General features: G+C 44.5%; 1 protein-coding gene across 1 annotated transcript in view; it reads left to right on the top strand.

Annotated features, from left to right (window-relative positions):
- Positions 1–680: 680 nt before the first annotated feature.
- RASGEF1C (RasGEF domain family member 1C) overlaps positions 681–19456 on the top strand; it is a 136593-nt gene continuing 117817 nt past the window's right edge. The window contains exon 1 of the mRNA XM_049874557.1: positions 681–803. The gene's annotated coding sequence lies outside the window, so the exon portion shown is untranslated. The remainder of the gene's footprint in view (positions 804–19456) is intronic.

The raw sequence follows: 19456 nt of genomic DNA, 5'->3' as shown, positions 1-19456 counted from the left end.
AACCCCCTCCTACACCATTATTCCCCTCCCACCCCAGTATTTTCGGAGTGGTGAGCCACCCTCCTGTGGGCAGGTTCCCCAGCCCCGTTACCCCACGTGAGGCTACTGGGAACTTCTGTGTGTAGCCTTCCGCGCACTTTTGATACCACCCTGTGTGCCCCGGACTCAGGAATACAGACACACAAAGTACAGTTCAGTGACCAGCAGAAGGCAGGAGAACTCAGAGGCGTGGCTAGGGCCCTGCCTTGGGGAAAAGGACGCACTGGGTCTCAGGGTGCAAGGGCTTTGCTTGGTGCGGGAGCCAGGTGGGGTAGTTTGGAGACAGAGTTCAGCAGGAGCCACGCTCAAGGCGACAGCGTCAGACGCTCGCAGCGGTGCAGTGCAGGCCCGTGCGGCCTGGCCACAGGGTAGGAGGCAATGCTGAGGGATGCTGGACGCTTGGTCTTTACCCTGTGGCCCCGGAGCAGAGGACAGGCACAACCAGGTCCTGGTAGGCAGGACGGCAGAGGCATCAGAGGCGGCGGGAAGCGAGAGGAAGAGGGCGGCTTGGCTGGGCGTGGGTGGGGGGCCTCTAGCCGGCTCCACCTGCACCCCTCCCGCTCCGCGCTTCTCCGTGCGGCCGCGAGGGGGCGCCGCGTCGCGCTGCTGCTGGACTGGTCGCCAGGCGCACTGGCTGGTTGCGCCCGGGAGCGTCGCGGAAAGCGGGTGGTTGGCAGCCCCCGGGATCCGTGGTGCCGCGGCTGGCAGCGCGCGGACGGCACTGCCCATGGGCCGGGCCTGGGGTCGGGGTGTACCGGGAGCCGGTGAGTAGGGTCGGCGGGTCGGGCGTGCGCCTGGCGCTGCGGGCAGGGCTCGGGGCGCGAGAGCGCGGGAGAGGGACTGCAGCGGGCGGCGGTGCGCTGTGTTAGCGTGAGATCCGGGCGGTGTGTTCGGGGCAGCGAGCACGGCGCGGAGACGCGCGGGCCTGACCCGGGACACAGGTGCGCGCGCGGATGACAGTGCGCGTGACCGGCTGGCCGGCTGGGCCCGGCTGCCGCGGCGTAAATGTGAGGCCAGTGGCCGGGCGGCGGGCGGGGAGGGCTGCGAGCGGGAGGTGCCGAGGTGGGCGGGAGCGGCTCCAGGTCTGGAGGGGCCGACTCTGCGCTGCGGCAGGGAAGAGGGGTCCCGGGGCGGCGGGGAGGGCACTGGCGAAGGGCACATCCGCGGCCGCCTTTGGGAGGGAGCCGGCTCTGCCGCGCTCCCGTCGTCCCACTCCACCCGGAGCGAGCAGCAAGCTTCGTCGGCCACTCAGGGCGGGGTTTGGGGGAGGGGGGCCCACTTCGACCCGAGACCTCCCCCTCGCTTTGGGCAAGCCACTCCCCTCTCCGGACCTCAGTTTCCCCATCTATGAAATGGGGTGCTTGAGAAGAAGGAAAAGGGCCTGTCCATGTTCAGTGATGTTGTCATCACTGAAGCTGGGATTTGACTTGAGGAAAAGACTGCAGGGACGGTTGAGGGTCTCCTTGGGGGTTCTGGGTGTGTCCCTCAGTGAGCAGGACCATTCAGCCCACTTCTGTGTTCAAATGGGGAAAGGAAGGTCTGGAGGGGAGGTGGGGTGGGATGCTCCGGATCCTGCCCCATGCTTGGTGTAGGTGTCTGTATGGGACAGACAGACATGGCAAATTGGGGTGGCAGCTGGTCTTCTGAGGCTCAGGGGCAAAGGAATGTGTTGGGAAGATTTACCTGCTAGACAGACGCTATGTACCCATTTTACAGTTGAAGTATCTGAGGCTTAGTGAGATGACAGGAAATGGAAAAGCCTGGATTTCAATCCAGGTAGGACTGGCTCCAAAAGCCTTACTCCAGCCACTGCGTCAGGCGACCAGGGAGGCCTGAGGTTGTCCACTCGCTCACCCAGAACATTCATTAAGAGAGTGCATCGTGCTGGTCACTCCCTGCCCAAGCCCTGCTTACAAGCTGAGGTGGGAAAGGGGAACCGAACGAGTAATCCAAGGAAAAACCGAGGTCATATCAGACGGTGATAAATGTCAGTAAGAAAATGAAACAGGGTACCTGGGGCGGAGAGAGAGTGGTGTGGGAACAGAGCCCAGTCAGGGAGGGCGTACCAGAGCAGGGATCTCTGACTGTGATGTAAATGAAACGGGGGAGCCCACGTAAAAAGGTCTGCGGAACAGCAGGTGCGAGGTCCCTGAGACAGACACGTGGTGGGTGGAAGGAGCTGGAGCAGAGCCAGTGAGTCTACCGTACAGGGAGACGGCTCACACTGTGGGTCGCGTGAGGAGTTTGAATTTTCGTCTAGGCGCAGTGGGCAGTGGGGGGTGGAGAGGGGTGGAGGCAGGAGATGTTAGAATTTGTGTATTGAAAGGATGTCCCTGGCGGCGTCTGGAGAGGACTGACTGCAGGGTGCAGGGAGAGGAGCAGGCTACTGGAATCGTCCGGGCAATGTTGAGGGGGCTAGAGTCGGTGTCGCGGAGGAGGAGCCAAAAGGCTGCGGGATAGCCAGGGCCAACCCCAGCGGCGCGAAGAGGGCAGGGACTTCTTTGAGCCTGAGTCTTCAAGCCACGGTGGACCAGGAGCCAAGTTTGAGCTCAAGCACGGCCCCACTCGCTGCGTCCACCAGAGTGCGTCCTGCCGCTCTCAGAGCCTGCATGTGCCCAATGCGTGAGGGGGCTCCTGCCCAGAGTTTGCAGTGATCGAAGATACTGGGTGTTTGGGCCCCGGAGTCTGCGACCTTTCAATTTGGCCTCTGTGTCCTTTTTTTTTTTTTTTTTAAGGTTAAGCAATAATATGTTTGTTGGTGAATTGTCATTCTTTTTCTGTAAACTGCCTTGTCCATTTTTCTACTGAATAGTTTTTTTGTGTGTGATAAAATATATACATAACATTTGCCATTTCAACATTTTTTATATGTACAATTCAGTGACCTTAATTATACTCATCACCTTATGCAATCATTGCCACTACCCGTTTCCAAACTTTTCCATCACCCCAAACAGAACTCTGTGCCCTTTTGAGGTGCCCCCTAAGTCTTTGAGCATTGTTCCAGCTCCTGTACTTTTCTTGACCCAGACTTGGAGTCAGCGTTTCTCCAAGAAGCCTTCATTGCTTTTAGTGGAGAATGGGTTTTAAGAACCAGTATCCGGACATTAGATGTCCTGCAGGGCCATTACCTCTAGGCCTTGTCAGTGGACCTAGCCAAGAATTTTTTTTTCTTTTTTGCTACAAATTAGCATTTTTATCTCCTTTCTCCCAAGTAAGAACCTCGTTCCCCAAAACATCAATATATTTAACTATCTACTTAATCCTATAATACACCCAAAATCATTTCAAATAATCCAAACATCACCAACCAAAACCTCCTACATCAAGACAAGATTTCTTCCAGCGTGCATTCAGAGTACTGTCTGATATGTTATCAATCTGATATACAGCTAGCTTCATTTGTTAGCGTAGTGGTTAAATGCTACCGCTGCTAACTAAAGGGCTGGCAGTTGGAATCCACCAGGCACTCCTTGGAAACTCTATGGGGCAGTTCTACTCTGTCCTATAGGGTCACTACGAATCGACTCGACGGCACTGGGTTTGTTTGTTTGTTTGTTTGTTTGTTTTTCATTTGTTTCTGTTTGCATTCAGTATGAGTGGTTTTTCTTGTAATTTTTTTGATATAATTTTATTTTTTGAATATGTGGAACATTTATTTGGTTCATATGTCTGTAGGTCTATACTCTTAAGAAGTTTCAAACCCACCCATATCTCTTCTGCCTTGTTCCTGCCCTGTAGGTAACCATTTTAAATAATTGCTTATTTATCCTCCCTGTGTTTCCTTTTGCAAAATAAGCCATTTCTGTATTATTACAATAGTATATACATCTCCTTTGCATCTTGCTTTTATTCACTTAAAAAGATATCCTGAAAAATCACTTTTTGTCAGTTTATAGAGACCACCTCATTCTTTTTTTTTTTTTTTAACAGCTGATACTCTTTTGTGGATGCACCATGGTTTATTCAACTTGCATCCTGTGGATGGACATTTGGGCTTTTTTCCAGGTTTGTGTGGTTAAAAATAATGGAGCAATGAATAACCTTGTACCTATGTTTTTTATACTCATGGAGGTGGATCTTTAGAATGAATTAGAAGTAGGAGTAAATGTAAGGAGCCCTGGTGGTACAATGGTTTATCACCGGGCTGCTAATGAAAAGGTTGGTGTTTTGAATCCACCAGCAGCTCTGAGGGAGAAAACACCTGGCTGTTGGCTCCCTGCTGTCTTTAAGGTTACAGCCTAGGAAACCCTATGGGGCAGCTCTACTCTGTCCTGCACTGACTCAAGGGTACAAAACAACAGCAACAGGAGTAAATATGTATTCATTTTGTTAGATATTCCCAATTCCCCTCTCAAGGGGTTGCACTATTTTGCACTCCCACCAGCAAGGTTTGAGAGCATCTTTTTCCTCACAGCCTTGCCCATCTGAGAGCTAAGAGCTTCCCTGTGTGTTTAAATTTACATTTCTATTATCATGCCTGAAATTGGACATTTTTTTCATATACTTAAGATTATCTCTTCTGAAATTGTCTGTCTGCATATTTTGCCCATTTTCCTGTTGGATGTTTGGTCTTTTTTTCTTGAATTAAAAAAAATTGTTTAAAATCTATATTAGAGAGATTTAGCACCTTATCTTTATTGTATTGCAAATATCTCTCCCCGCTTTAGTTTAGTTTATGGTGGGTTTTGCCATTAAAAGCTTTTTTTTTTTATATATTTTTATGTAGTTTAATTAATCAGACTTTTCTTTTATTACATTTAAATTTTGAATCAAAGTTAGAAAGCCTTTTCCCATGCCCAATTATGAAGGAGTTCACTCATGTTTTCTTCTAACATTTGTTCGGTTTTGTCCTGGGTTTTTGGACCCAATTAAATCTTCTCCCAAATGTCTGTCCCTCTATCCCAGCATCATCTGTTAAAAAGTTCATCTTTTCTACAATCGACTGAGATGCACCTTTATCATATACTAAATATCTAAATGTACTTGGGCTTATCACCAGACTTTCTACTCTCTCTCATGGGTCTGTGCTAGGACCACAGCTGTAATTACGGAAGCTCTATAGAGTATTTAATATCTGTGTGATGGTTAAGATTGTATGTCAACTTGGATGGGCCATGATTCTGAGTGTTTTGGCAGTTGTATAATGTTGTGATCACTTTCCTGTTGAAATTTGGTATGTGATGACCCCCATGGTGGAACCTGCTGAGTGGTACCGGCAGAGGTCGGGCCTGTGGCATCTCACTGTTCCCTCAGCCTTCATCTCTCCGCTGCCATCTACTTCCTTTTCCTGCTCGCCTTGCAAAGCTTGTTGGCTTGTTCTGGATCCAGCAGCTGTCTCTTGTCTGACCCCTGGTTCTTGGGACTTGGGCTAGCAGCTTACCTGTCCGTCTTGGAATTCGCCGATCTTCATGGCCTGCCAGCAAGATTTCTGCTCCCTGACCTGCCTATCTTGGGTTTGGCAGCCCCTGCAGCTAGCTCAGGAGAAACCTTGAGTTCTTGGCTGCCAAGCTTGGGGATTCCTCGACCATTACAATCTGTGAGCGGGATCCCTGCTCTCTAACCTGCTCATCTTGGGTTCACCAGCTTCTGTGGCTCCATGAATTGGAAAAGGACATTATCCTGATCCAAGGACTTGGGACGTTCCAACCCCTACATTGTGTGAGCTGTTTCCTTAATATAAATCTCTCTCTATATATATATACACACTACTGGTTTTGCTTCTCTAGAGAACTCAGCCTAAGGCAATCTCGTGGGGTTAGTCTGCTTTCATTACTTTTTTTGTTTTTTTATTGTGGTGAAAATATACACACCAAAACATTCGCCAATTCAGCAATTTCTGCTTGTAAAATTTAGTGACATTGATTATATTCTTCATATTGTGCAACCATTGTCACTCTCCTTTTCTGAATTGTTCCACCACCATTAACATAAACTCACTGCCCCTAAGGAAAAACTCTCCCTCCCATTCCTGGTAACCGCTAATGTTCTTTGTTTTTTTTATATATTTAGCTATCTCATACAAATGGAATCATACACTATTTCTCCTTTTGTGACTGACTTATTTTGCTTAGCATAAGGTTCATCCGTGCTGTGGCATGTACAGGACTTCAGCTCTCTTCATGGCTGAGTAATGTTCCATTGTATGGATATGCCACAGTTAGTTTATCTATTCATCTGTTGATGGATGTTTCGGTTATTCAGGTTGCTCCCACCTTTTGGCTATTGTGAAAAGTGCTGCAGTGAACATTGGTGTACAGGCTTCTGTTTGTGTTCCTGCTTTCAATTCTCTGGGATATTTCCCTAAGTGTGGATTGCTGGGTTATATGGTACTTGTAGGTTTAAGGTTTTGAGGAACCGCCAAACAGTTTTTCACAGCGGCGGTACCGTTTCACATTCCCACCAGCAATGGATGAAGGCTCCAGTTTCTCCACATCCTCGCCAACTGCGTGTTGTTGTCCATTTTTTGATCATTGCCATTCTAATGGGGTGAAGTGATATCTCATTGTGGTTTTAATTTTGCATTTCCCTATAGCTAATGATGTTGAGCATATTTTCAGTGCTTGCTGGCCATTTAAATATCCTCTTTGGTGAAATGTCTGTTCAAGTTCCTTGCTGATTTGTTCAAGACTAGCGTTTTTCAGGAATGTTTTGAGGTTTTCCTCATTTTTTGTTAAGTTTTTTCATAAGTATTTTACCTCATATTTTGCTGTTATAAATGGTGTTTTCTTTCATTTTATCTTCTAACTGGTTTTTGTTTGTATATATTGTATCTTTCTATGTTGCTAAATTTATCTTGTTAGTTTTATCATCAAATCTCTTAGATACTCAGGAGCAGCTGGTGGATTCAAACTGCTGACCTTTCGGTTAGCAGCCAAGATATTAACCACTGCGCCACCAGGGCTCCCTTTTTTTTTTTTTTTGTGATCGTATCTTTCTACCTTGCTAAATTTATCTTGTTAGTTTTATCTTTGATTCTCTTAGATACTCCAGATATTCTATCATCTGAAAATAGAGATAGTTTTACCTCTTCTTTACGGATTTTTATGCTTCTGATTGCTTTCTCTAATTTAATTAAATTGGCTAAATATCTCTAGTTCAATATTAAATCCTGGGTGTAATGGATATTCTTACTTGTTCCTGACTTCAGTGAAAAGGCTTATGGTATGAAACCCCGTTAAAAAAGATTCTGACACCAAGGTGTCCATCAACAGATGAATAGATAAATAAATTATGGTATATTCACACAATGGAATACTACGCATCGATAAAGAACAGTGAGAAATCTGTGAAACATTTCATAACGTGGAGGAACCTGGAAGACATTATGCTGAGTGAAATTAGTCAGATGCAAAAGGACAAATATTGTATAAGACCACTATTATAACATCTTGAGAAGTAGTTTAAACTGAGAAGAACACATTCTTTCGTGGTTACGGGAGGGGGGAAGGAGGGAGGGTGGGAGAGGGTTATTTACTGATTAGATAGTAGATAAGAACTACTTTAGGTGAAGGGAAGGACAATACTCAATACACGGAAGGTCAGCTCAAAGGGACTGGACCAAAAGCAAAGAAGTTTCCTGGATAAACTGAATGCTTCAAAGGTCAGTGGAGTAAGGGCGGGTGTTTGGGGACTATGGCTTCAGGGGACATCTAAGTCAATTGGCAAAATAAATTCTATTATGAAAACATTCTGCATCCCACTTTGAAATGTGGCGTCTGGGGTCTTAAATGCTAACGAGCGGCCATCTAAGATGCATTAATTGGTCTCAACCCACCTGGATCAAAGGAGAATGAAGAACACCAAGGTCACAAGGTAATTATGAGCCCAAGAGACAGAAAGGGCCACATGAACTGGAGACTTACATCATCCTGAGACCAGAAGAAGTAGATGGTGCCCAGCCACAACCAATGACTGCTCTGACAGGGAGCACAACAGAGAACCCCTGAGGGAGCAGGAGATCAGTGGGATGCAGACCCCAAATTCTCACAAAAAGACCAGACTTAATGGCCTGACTGAGACTAGAAGAATCCCGGCGGTCATGGTCCCCAAACCTTCTGTTGGCCCAGGACAGGAACCATTCCCGAAGACAACTCATCAGACATGGATTGGACTGGACAATGGGCCGGAGAGAGATGCTGATGAAGAGTGAGCTGCTTGTATCAGGTGGACACTTGAGACTGTGTTGGCATCTCCTGTCTGGAGGGGAGATGGGAGGGTAGAGAGGGTTAGAAACTGACAAAACAGTCACAAAAGGAGAGACTGGAGGGAGGAAGCGGGCTGACTCACTGAGGGGAGAGTAAATGGGAATATGTAGTAAGGTGTATATAAGTTTATGTGTGAGAGACTGACTTGTAAACTTTCACTTAAAGCACAATAAAAATTATTTAAAAAACAAACAAAAAAAGATGCTGACTTTAGGTGGGGAACAATATATATATTCCATTAATTCCTGTTTTATTGAGTTGTTTTTTTTTTTAATCAGAAATGAGTGTTGATTTTGTCTGGATCTCCATCAGAAACAATAAATGGAGATACTTGTGTTTTTCCTAATCCCACTTTATGTGATAAGCAGATATATAGAAAACAAAAAGTATTAGTTATTATTGGAGATGGGAGGGAGGGAGAAAGAAAAATTTTTGCTTAAGGGCAGTGAGTTTATGTTAATGGTGATGGATTAATTTGTAATTGGTGTCGAATATGGGGAATCATACTAATGGATTTCCTAGTATCAGGTCAAAGATTAGGATGCAGCAAACAAGGTTCTTAGTCCATCTGAGTGGCAACTCCACCCCCTCAACAGCGGTAGACCCCATCCTTCTGCCATTTGGCATGGCAGCATTGCCCCTCAGCTTTGGGCAAACTGAATAGCTACCCCATACTCCAGAACTGAGTTGCTGAAGATCTGACTCTTTGAAACTTAGTAGGCTGTAGCTCTACCCTTTGAGACCCCAGAAGCCGTGCCCCCACCCCCAGACATGGGCACCTCTGCTTTCTGTGCTCCTTCCAACAGTTCTGCTGAGCTCTGAGCTGCTCCAGGGATGGTTCTTTTCTTTTCCTGGAGGACAACAGATGTAGCTCCTTTGGCCTGTTTCCTCCTGTAGAATTCCAAAAGGCAGACAGCGTTCTTTCCTTGCACACTTTTTCTGTCCCCTTCAGTCTAAGCTGGTAGGTTTTCTCCTGTGGTAGTTGGTTAGAATCATCAGTCACAGGCTTAATCTCTTGAACAAGAGATTGTATAGCCACATCCTTGGTAAAAATTCTAGGACGTGTGTCCTTAGTTTATAGAAGATTTTACAAATCTGTTAAGTTTTGTTTTCATTTTGCATAGTCCGACTATCTCTTTCCTTTAGCATTTTACTGTAAGCAGCAAGGAGAAACCACACAACCCCTTTAAAATCTTGCTTAGAAATCTCCTCAGCCAAATATTCAAATTCATCACTTACAAGATCTACCTTCCACCAAACATTTAAACATAATTCAGACAAGTTCTTTGCCACTGCATAAAAAGCATCGCACATCCTTCATTGTCCAATCACATGTCATCACTTTCTTTTAAAGCCTCACCAGAAGCACATTTAACATCCACATTTCTAGCAACATTCTGTTGCTCGTACTATATGTCTTCTCTAAGATGATACCAGAGACTTTCTCTATAGCTCTCCTCACTTCCTTCTGAGACCTCACCAGAATTGCTTTTAATGTCCATAATTCTACCAACAGTCTCTTCAAGGCAATCTAGGCTTTTACTATTAGGCACCTTAAAATTCTTCCAGCCTCTGCCTATTACCCAATTCCAAAGCCACTTCCACATTTTCGGTATTCGTTAGAGCAGCACCACTACTTCTCTGTACCATATTCTGTCTTAGTTATCTTGTGTTGCTGTGACAGAAATATCAAGAGTGTGTGGCTTTAACAAATGGAAATTTATTTTCTCACAGATTAGGAGGCCAGAAGTCTGAATTCTGGGTGCCAGCTCTCAGTGGCATCACTAGGATTGGTGTTACCCCCCCATGCTAATTACCACAATATTATAGCCAAAACACCAGAAATTTTAACAAAATCAGCAACTATAAAAACACCAGCAGCAACAAAAACAACAGCACACGCTTGTAGCTCATGCAGACAAAACCACTTGATTCAGAGCACCCTTGTAATTGAGTAATAATGACAGCTCTGACTGAAACACATTAGAAGGTTCAAAAAGTATATTAGCATAGAGTTTTAGCCTTGTCAGGATATCGATACATGTTAGGTGGACTTATGAAAATTTTGTTGCTGTTGTAACTAAACCGACCCAAAACCAAACCCACTGCCATCAAGTCGATTCCGACTCATAGCAACAATATAGGACAGAGCAGAACTGCCCCATAGGATTTCCAAGGCTGTAAATCTTCATGGAAGCAGACTGCTACATCTTTTTCCTGCAGAGGGGCTAGTGGGTTCGAATCACCAACCTTTAGGCTAGCAGCCGAGTGCTTTAACCAATGTATCACCAGGGCTTGCTGTAACTATCTCACCCGTATAGGAATATTTTTACAAAAAATAATGAATTTCTGCTGAAACACTGCACAGAGATTTTATAGACACTCATTTTGGTGTCACCCCCTCTGACAGTGTCATCTGATATGGTCTGCACCCCCCTAGGGACACCACTCCTGGCTCTCGGGGAAGTCTTTCTCTCTCTGTCAGCTCTGGAAGATGGTCCTTATCTCTTTTGAGCTTCTGCTCCTGGGCAATCTTCTTGTGGCTTGGCATGTGTCTTCCCTGTCTCCGTTTGTCTCTCGCTTGTTTAATCTCTTTTATATTTCAAAAAAGATTAACTCAAGACATCCCCTACACTATTAATATAACCAAGACAACCCATTCCTAAATGGGATTGTGACCACAGGCATAGAGTTAGGATTTACAACGCATATTTTTGAGGGACGTAATTCAATCCATAACAGGTGGTTGTTAGCAGCATTCAGTTCTTTGTGCGTGTAGGACTAAGAGTTTATGTTTTTTGCTGGTTGTTGGCTGAGGCTGCCCTGGAAGCCACTGTCAATTTCTTGAGGCCACCCATAGTTCCTAGGGGCCACAGTTCCTTGGCACATGGGCCTCCCCAACATGGCCACTTGCTTTTTCAAGCCAGCAAAGAGAGTTTCTACAGCAAATCTGCTAGCAAGATGGAGTTTTGCATAGCAGAGCAGAGCAGGGCAGAGCAGGGCAGAGCATAAGCTGATATCCCATCACCTTTGCCTTATTCTATTATTTAGAAGCAAATCATAACTTCTACCCATACTCAAGGGGTGGGGATTATACAAGGGCATGAATACCAGGAGGCAGGGGTCATGGAGGGGGGCCAGATTGGTGGTAGATGCCCTAGAGTCTATCCCCCACAATAGGGTTGATTGTGTTTGCTAATATTTTATTTTTGCTGAAGTTTTCCCAGTTATCCTTTGGTTGAACAAAGCTTAGCTTGTTATGGATTCCTCAAAAAGGGTTCTTGAGTACAGTGTTCTCTGATTTCTTGAAAGCTGATAACTTTTCTGTACCGTTGACACTTGAAGGATTGTTTGGCTCTTTATAAAATTCTTGGCTTGCACTTTCTCTCCTTGAATTTGTTGAAAATGTTGCTGTGGATCATTGTCTTTTGCCGTCAAGAATTTTTATGTAAACATGCTTTTCTGTCCTTTGTGTCTTGATTGTCTTTCCTGGAGCTCCAAAGGATTTTTTTTTTTAAACCTTTATCTTTAAAGTCTAATTATTGTACTAGGAAATATTTTGGAGTTATCACTTGGAATCAGTTTTTCCAAGTACATGGGCCCTTTGAATATGCAGATTCACATCTCCTTTTATTTCCAGAAAGTTTTTCTTGGATTATATTTTAAGTGTTAGTTATGTTGCATTATTTTGTTTTTCTTTTTCAGTGATTCCAATAATATGTATGCTAGTTCTTGTCTTCCATATCTATGATTTTCTCTATGATCCTGTTTATCATTTTCTTAATTTCACTTTTGTTTTGTGGTCATTTTCATCATTTCCTCAGTGAACCTTATTAAATTTTTAGTGAAATCCATTCTCCCTAAGACATCTTCTATTTTAGTGCTCATTTCTGAGATGATTTTGTCATTTTCTTCATTTTTTTTCCCTGAATTTGGGCAACTGTATATAACAAAACATAATCATAGAAGTGATATGCCATTTCCTCTGCCACCTGCCTTCACCAAATTCCCTTTTTCAGCAGACGTGCCTGCCATGCCCATTTTCCTCAGGACACTCCAAAATAAATGTTTACCTATTTTTTATCGTTTCATGTTCTGAGTTTTTTTACTCTATATTTCAAGGTGTTTTTTTCATACCTCTGAATGTTTTCTCAAGGTAATTCAAGTTGGAATGTTGTGTTACATTTTTCCTTTGTAAATTGGTTTGTGTGGAGAATTTTTGTCAGCTCCTTATGGTGGACATTGTCTATTATCTTCTGTTCATTAAGCAATGTTTTTATGTTTTCTTGGACTGGCAATAATAGATGAATGTAGGCTGGAGTTGGGGATTTGAGTAACTAAAGATATTAAGTTTCCTAGTTCAGGAGTATTCTTCTGTTGGTGTTATAAAACGCCTTGTCTTTAATTGATAGTGTTTTTTGAGAGTGGGAGTGTCTTCTGAGTTTACAATTTTCTTTTTTTTGGTAGGTCCTTGAATTTCCATGCTTGCTTCTTCCTTATCCCTTTGTCAAACCAAGCCTCAAAGAGCTGTCTCCACTTCCAAGTCACCTCCCTCTCCCCTAGAAGCAGAGCCTTCCAGAGAGAGTCACCTCTGGCCCTGCGCACTTTCTTTGAATTTGCCAGTAGTCAGTGCTTTGACTCACCTCTCAGGCCTGATCGCAGTATTTCTCCACTCAGGGAGGGACTTTCTCCTTCTGGGAGTTATTTTTTTTCTAAGTTCTTGCCAGGACCCCCTTCTCTTTCCCACACACCCTCTCCTGACTTCCCATACCAGTGGGGGCTCTGGATCGGGCTCTGCAGATTATTTTCTTAACTTACACCAATTTGTATCCTAGGTAAGCCACTGTTGTGGGTATGAATGATTTTATTTACTCTTCTAGTTGATTCATAAGGGTTTTTATAATGGAGACATTTGGATTTAGGTGGTTGCCATTGCCTTATGGGAACCTGGAGATGTCCCCGACATTTTTATTTGGAAAAGTTTCATAAAGAATGGTATACTCTGTGTCTAAATCCATCAACTATTAACATTTTTGCAACATTGGCTTTATCTCAGTGCTCATTATTTTTGCTGAATCACTTAGCAGGAAGTTGCTGGAATCGTGACCTTCACCCTAAAGATTTCAGCATGTATCTCCTTAGAAGAAGGACATTCTCCTACAAAACCCAAATGCAGTTATCAACTGAATTTCACAAGAAATTTGACACCAGCACAAAAGTATTTTCTCATATATGGTCCGTATTAAACTTTCCCCAATAATACCCTTTCGGGCTTTTTTTTTTTTTTTTAATCCAGGATCCAGTCAGTGATTGTGCATTGCATTTGTTTATTTAGATGTCTTGAGTCTAGGACAGTATTTCCATATTTTTTCATCTTTTATGACAATGACTGTTTTGGAGACTCCATGCCAATTGTCCTGTAGCATGTTCCATAATTTAAATTTGCCAGACTGTTTCCTCAGGATTCTCTTCAGGTTGTTTGGGGTCGAAGCTGTTTTAAAATTACAGAATGTGATGCTTCTTTAGGAAGAGAATCCTCTGCCCATCCTGGTGCCAGAGGATTGCCAGCAGGGGTGTAGGGGGAGGGGCTGGAGGTGAGGCAGGTAGGGGAGGCATGGACCCTTTGGCTGAGTATCCACTTGGAGGTGGGGAGTAAGGGCATGGGGTTGAAGGCTTTTCTAGGGTTCTCCATGGAACCAGTTGAGTCCTGCCTCAGTTTCCCTTCCCACCTTCCAGGCATCCATCTAGCCTTCTTCCTGTCACTGTTACTGTGTTCTCCCCAGGGTGCTGGCTCCTACTGCCCCAGCCTCTGAACCTTACCGGGTTCCCAGTTTCAGCAGACAAGCCCATTTCCCATAGGGCCTCCCAAAGGGTCTCACAGGGAACTGATGTACTGGAAGGAGCCCAGGTCACTGAGGCTGGGTGTGAACCCGCCTCCACACCCCCTCTCTGAGTGACTTCTCTAACACACCTATGGTCACTCTGGTCCTCAGACTTCCCACCCCCAAAAATGGAGCTAATAATACTGGTGTCTGGCGTAGAACAGGCATCCATTTCCTCCCCTTCTTGGGGATCCATGGCTTATTTTCAGAAATGGCAGTGAGAGGCCCTGACTCACCCTTCCTTTTGGAGCACCCTGGGGTGGCGCTTCAGAGGGGTCTTGTACCTCACAAAAACGTGCTGCCTAGGGCCAGACTACCCAGTGCACATCACTGAGGGTGCCCAGTAGACTGTGCCAGGAGGGCCCTTTGGACTAGTCTGTAAAAGGCCCACCTGAATTGGGGGCACCTCAGCACAGGCTACCAGTGTTGCCAGTTAAAGTCCTTTCTATCCTGCTCCAAGGATCATCCCAATGGGTGAATTTCTGCTTTACATGCAATGGAATCTGCTAGATATTGCCTGTGCAGAGTAAACATTTACTTGGTTCATTTGGTCAGCAAATTGTTTGTTTGCTTGCTTGCTTGCTTGTTTGTTTGTAAACCTAGACAGCATTCAAAAGTGTTGGCGTCTGATTAAATAATAATAAAATGACTGTTACTCTCTTTTATGGCTTAAGCACCAGCACAGTGCCAATGACTGTGCTGATCTCAGGCAATTCTCACAGAAACTTTCACTTATTTTACAGAGGAGAAAATGGAGGCCAGGGGCAGGGGGCAGGGAGGTCACCCAGCCAGTGTGGGCCTTGAAGGTCTTTCAAGTCTGTGCTGATTGTTCCTGTTGTTTGCAGTCTGTGCCATTTTCAAGCCATGTGGCCTGCTCACTCCTCTTACCATTGCAAGGCCTCTGCGCTCTGCGGAGCTACCCATCTGTCCATCCATGTGATCATCCAACAGATATATCCTAAGCATCTGCTCTGTTTCTAGCCTGAGTTGTGCTCAGCCCTAGAGCACCTCTATGTTAACACTCAGGTATCTTTCTATCCAGTGTGAGCCCTCTGTCCAATGCCACCACTGCCCGGTCCAACATCCTGGATTCCACCACTGCTTCCCTTCTCTTCCCCAGACACTGCCATCTACTCCAGCAGTTGTCAAGTAACTCACAAAGGTGTGTGCATACAGTAGGATACGCAGGGGTATGTTTTCTCAATTGCATAATGTGCCTCACTGCTTCTGGTACCATTAGGGTGGAACTTTTTGGGAAATGGAGTCTGCTCTGGAGAGGCCAAGGAGGGATAGAAGGACATCAGATATAGGCCAGGTCACAGGTGCATGGTCAGTGAGAGTCACCCCTTCCCACCAGTGTAGGCCTGAGGGGAGCCTGGCAGACCCTGGCCTCAAGGCCAGCACACCTGGCTGTATGTTTTGGTTTGGAATTGGGTCTTGGGGCATCTCAAACACTCTCTGGGTATTACCACCCTGGTATTACTCAGAAATGTTTGTTGTTGAATGTTGCTTTCTAATACAGAATACCTATTAAATGCTTGCTATCAGGCATGGTGTGCCAAGTTATTTACAAACATTATCTCATGAGAATGGAGATAAATGAAATAGAAAACAAACAACAGAGGGAAAAGTCCTTTGAAAAGATTAATAAAAAGATGATAAACTCCTAACAAGACTGACCAAGACAAAACGAGAGAAAACACAATTTCCCAATATCAGGAATGAAAAAAGGGACATCACTGCAAATTTTACAGACATTAAAAGAATAGCAAAAGATTTTTTATAAAGAACTTAATATCAATGAATTTGATGCTCCAAATAAAATGAACAAAGCTTGAAAGACACGATTTAGTAAAACTGAAACAAGAAAAAATAGAAAATCTGAATAGTACTATTTCTGTTAAGTTGAATTTGTAATTAAAAACCTTCCCAGAAAGAAAATTCCAGGCCCAAATGGCTTCGCTGGTAAATTTTATCAAACATTTAAGGAGGAAATACCATTACACATCCCTTCAATTTGCAGAAATTAATACTTCTGACAATAGCAAATGCTGGAGAGAATATGAACCCATAGAAATCCTTATAATGTATGTGGGACTGTAAACTGGTACAACCAGTTTGAAAAACAATTTGGAATTATCTAATAGAGTTGAGTACTTGATGTATACACTGCAAAGGAGCAGTTCCACTTCTAGGTATACTCCCCCAGAGATTTTGTATACATGTGGTCCAGGAGAGTCCTGTTCTTGATAGCAACAACTGGAATCAACCTAAGTTCCACAGGCAATAAAATGAAAAAAAGAAATTGTGGTGCACTCATTTAATAGACTGTTAAACAGCAGAATTTTAGAAATATTATGTGGATGGTGGATGGAATCTTAGAAACATCAGGTTAAGTGGAAAAACCCAAGTTACAGAGACTACACAGGATGATCCTGTATTTGTAAAACCTAAAAACAAGCAAACTATACACTATGTTGTTTAGGGATACATATTTATGAGGTAAAATATTCTTAAATGAGTTTTTTTTTTTTTGGAAACCCTGGTGGCAAAGGGGGTAAGAGTTCAGCTGCTAACCAAAAGCTCAGCAGTTCGAATCCACCAGATGCTTCTTAGAAACTCTATGGGGCAGTTCTGTTCTGTCCTATGGGGTCACTATGAGTCAGAACCAATGGCAATGGGTTTGGGTTTTTGGGTTGTGTGTAGGGAGGAGTGCACAGATAGATGAAATGGATTGATTGAGTGGAGGGCCTTCAGATGTCTAATTTAATGTCATGCTTCAGGACTTATATACATTATACATAATCTTTTTATGTAGCAAATGTACATAACATAATCATTTTCAGTGAATGATAAGCTATTAAGTGGAGTTCCAATATTTCCTTCTGTGCTGGATTAAATTGCCTTCCCCCAAAATGTGTGTACTTGTAAATATGACCCTGTTTGGAAAGAGGGTTTTCTTTGTTATGCTAATAAGGTCATACCAGATTAGGGTGAATAAGCCTATTCACTTCTGAGTTATAAAAGAGCAAAACAGAAACAGAAAACACATGTAGGAAGACAGACACCAAGGAACTCCAGGGACTACCAACAGAACCATGCTCTGATTTGGACTTTTAGCCTCTGAACTGTGAGAAAATAAAGAAAATAAATAATTATTGACCCTAGAGAACAGAGTAGAATTGCCCCATAGGGCTTCCAAGGCTGTAATCTTTATGGAAGCAGACTGCGACATCTTTCTTCCTCAGAGCAGCGTGTGGGTTCGAACCGCCATCATTTTGGTTAGCAGATGAGTACGTAACCACTCCACACCAGGGCTTTTGGAGGCCACTAAGTGTCAAACCACACAATCATCAGGGCACCTCTGCACCAGGCTCTGGGCCCAGTCCCAGCGTGTCCCTGAGCTCACACTACAACCGCCTGTGCAGACTCATCAACAGGCAGTGCAATAGAAAGTGGTGTGGGCTGCAGCTGGGGACATTCGTCAGGGACACTCCCAGGAGGAGGCCATGCCCCAGCTACTCTTGAAGGTCAAATAGGAATTGGGCAAAACAGGTGAGGTTAGGGAAGGAAGTGAAGGAGACTTCCAGACGGAGGGAGAAGCAGGGTCAAGGCCCCCAGCAAGAGAGACTTGGCGAGTTCAGTGCCTAGTTCTATGTGTTGACTGTGAGCTGCTTGAGGGCATGCACTGGGCCACTCCATGGTAGCTACCCCTGCAGGCAGAGGCTCAGGTATGCAGGATGGCTCTGGGCTCTCTAGACCAATCCACTTCTTGTTTCCCTGTCAGCCTTCAAACCAAACCAAACCAAACCCATTGCCATCCAGTCGATTCTGACTTATAGCGACCCTATAGGACAGAGTAGAACTAACCTGTAATGTTTCCAAGGCTGTAACCTTTATGGAACCAGACCGCCACAGCTTTCTCCCACAGAGCAGTTGGTGGGTTTGAACCGCTGACCTTTCAGTTCGCAGCCGAATGCTTAATCACTGCACCACCAGGACTCCTTCTGCAGCCCTTGTAGGGAAGTGCAATTTACTGTGACACATTCCCATCAAAATGGTTTAACTTTTTACCACCTTAAATGTTTAACAGTATTACCTATCAGTCACCTGGAAAGTGCCCATATCCTGACCACACCGAGAGCTTTCCCCAGCTTAGTTTTGACAACTGGGCTGTTCTGACAAGCTGTTAAGAATAAAAAATTGCAAACTCAGTGGTTTTTGTGAAAACATGCAAGGCAGAGTGTGGAAATGGTTGAAGGAGGCTGAGATGACAATGTGACAGCTGCTCCCAGGATGTGAATTGCGGGCCTCCAGCGGCCTGCAGTTTGAAAACAGATGTTTCTGCATGAACAAAGCCAAATTGTATTAGCTCTTGGGATGATGAAAAGGACATTAAGTGTCTGCATGTCACAGGTCTGAAATGTTTGCTGCGGGAAATGTACTTATATTTTGCAAACAGCTAGTGTTAAGGAAGAACAAATTAGGTTATTGTGCTGGAACCAATTTTGTGAGCACAGTCGTTGACAGATGCACATTTCATGTGATAAATGTGGTCAGTGGCGTTGCCACTCACCTTAATGAGGAGAGAAAGAGAGAGATGCGAAGCCCAGCATCCTGTCCTGCTGCGATCTTCGCCCCCAGCTCAGACCTCGCCAGGGAGGACGGCCCAGTGGTCCTGCCTCTGAAAGGAGGGAGGGTAGCTAAAGGTTACAAGTGGTCCAGGCGGAGCAGGACTTTCAGGGAGAAAGTCAGAGACTTTCCTCTTTCTTTAACCTGTTCTTATGGAAAAATTAAAAAATGTCAACATGGAAAAAGTAGAATGAACGTGAACCACCACCATCTTGCTTCCACACTTATCAACTCATAACCAGTCTTCCTTTATCTCTGTGTTCTGCCCTGTTATGTGATTACAGCAAATCTAAGACATGCTCTCATTTCCTCTGTCATTACACTGATACCCATCTCTGAGTTGATAGGGATTTTATTGGCATAACCACCATACTGCCATTAATACACTAATGAAGTTAATAATTCCTTAATATCATCCAATAAAATAAAAACCAGCTGTGTCAAGTCCATTCCAACTCATGGAGACCCAGTGTGTTTCAGAGTAGAACTTTCCTCCATAGGATTTTCATGGCTGTGACCTCTTGGAAGCCAATCACCAGGCCTTTCTTCTGAGGTGCCTCTGGGTGGGTTCAAACCATCAGCCTTTTGGTTAGTAGCCAAGCACTTAACAGATTGCACCATCAAGGGACTCCAGTATGCCCCACTTACTTCAAAATATCTTTTGGTTTGTTCAGATCAGGACTAAGAAAGATCCAC

The sequence above is a fragment of the Elephas maximus genome, chromosome 2, assembly GCF_024166365.1.
Source record: "Elephas maximus indicus isolate mEleMax1 chromosome 2, mEleMax1 primary haplotype, whole genome shotgun sequence".
Taxonomy (NCBI): Eukaryota; Metazoa; Chordata; class Mammalia; order Proboscidea; family Elephantidae; genus Elephas; species Elephas maximus.
The sequence above is the reverse complement of the archived record's forward strand: the minus strand, read 5'-3'. Positions and strand labels throughout refer to the sequence as shown.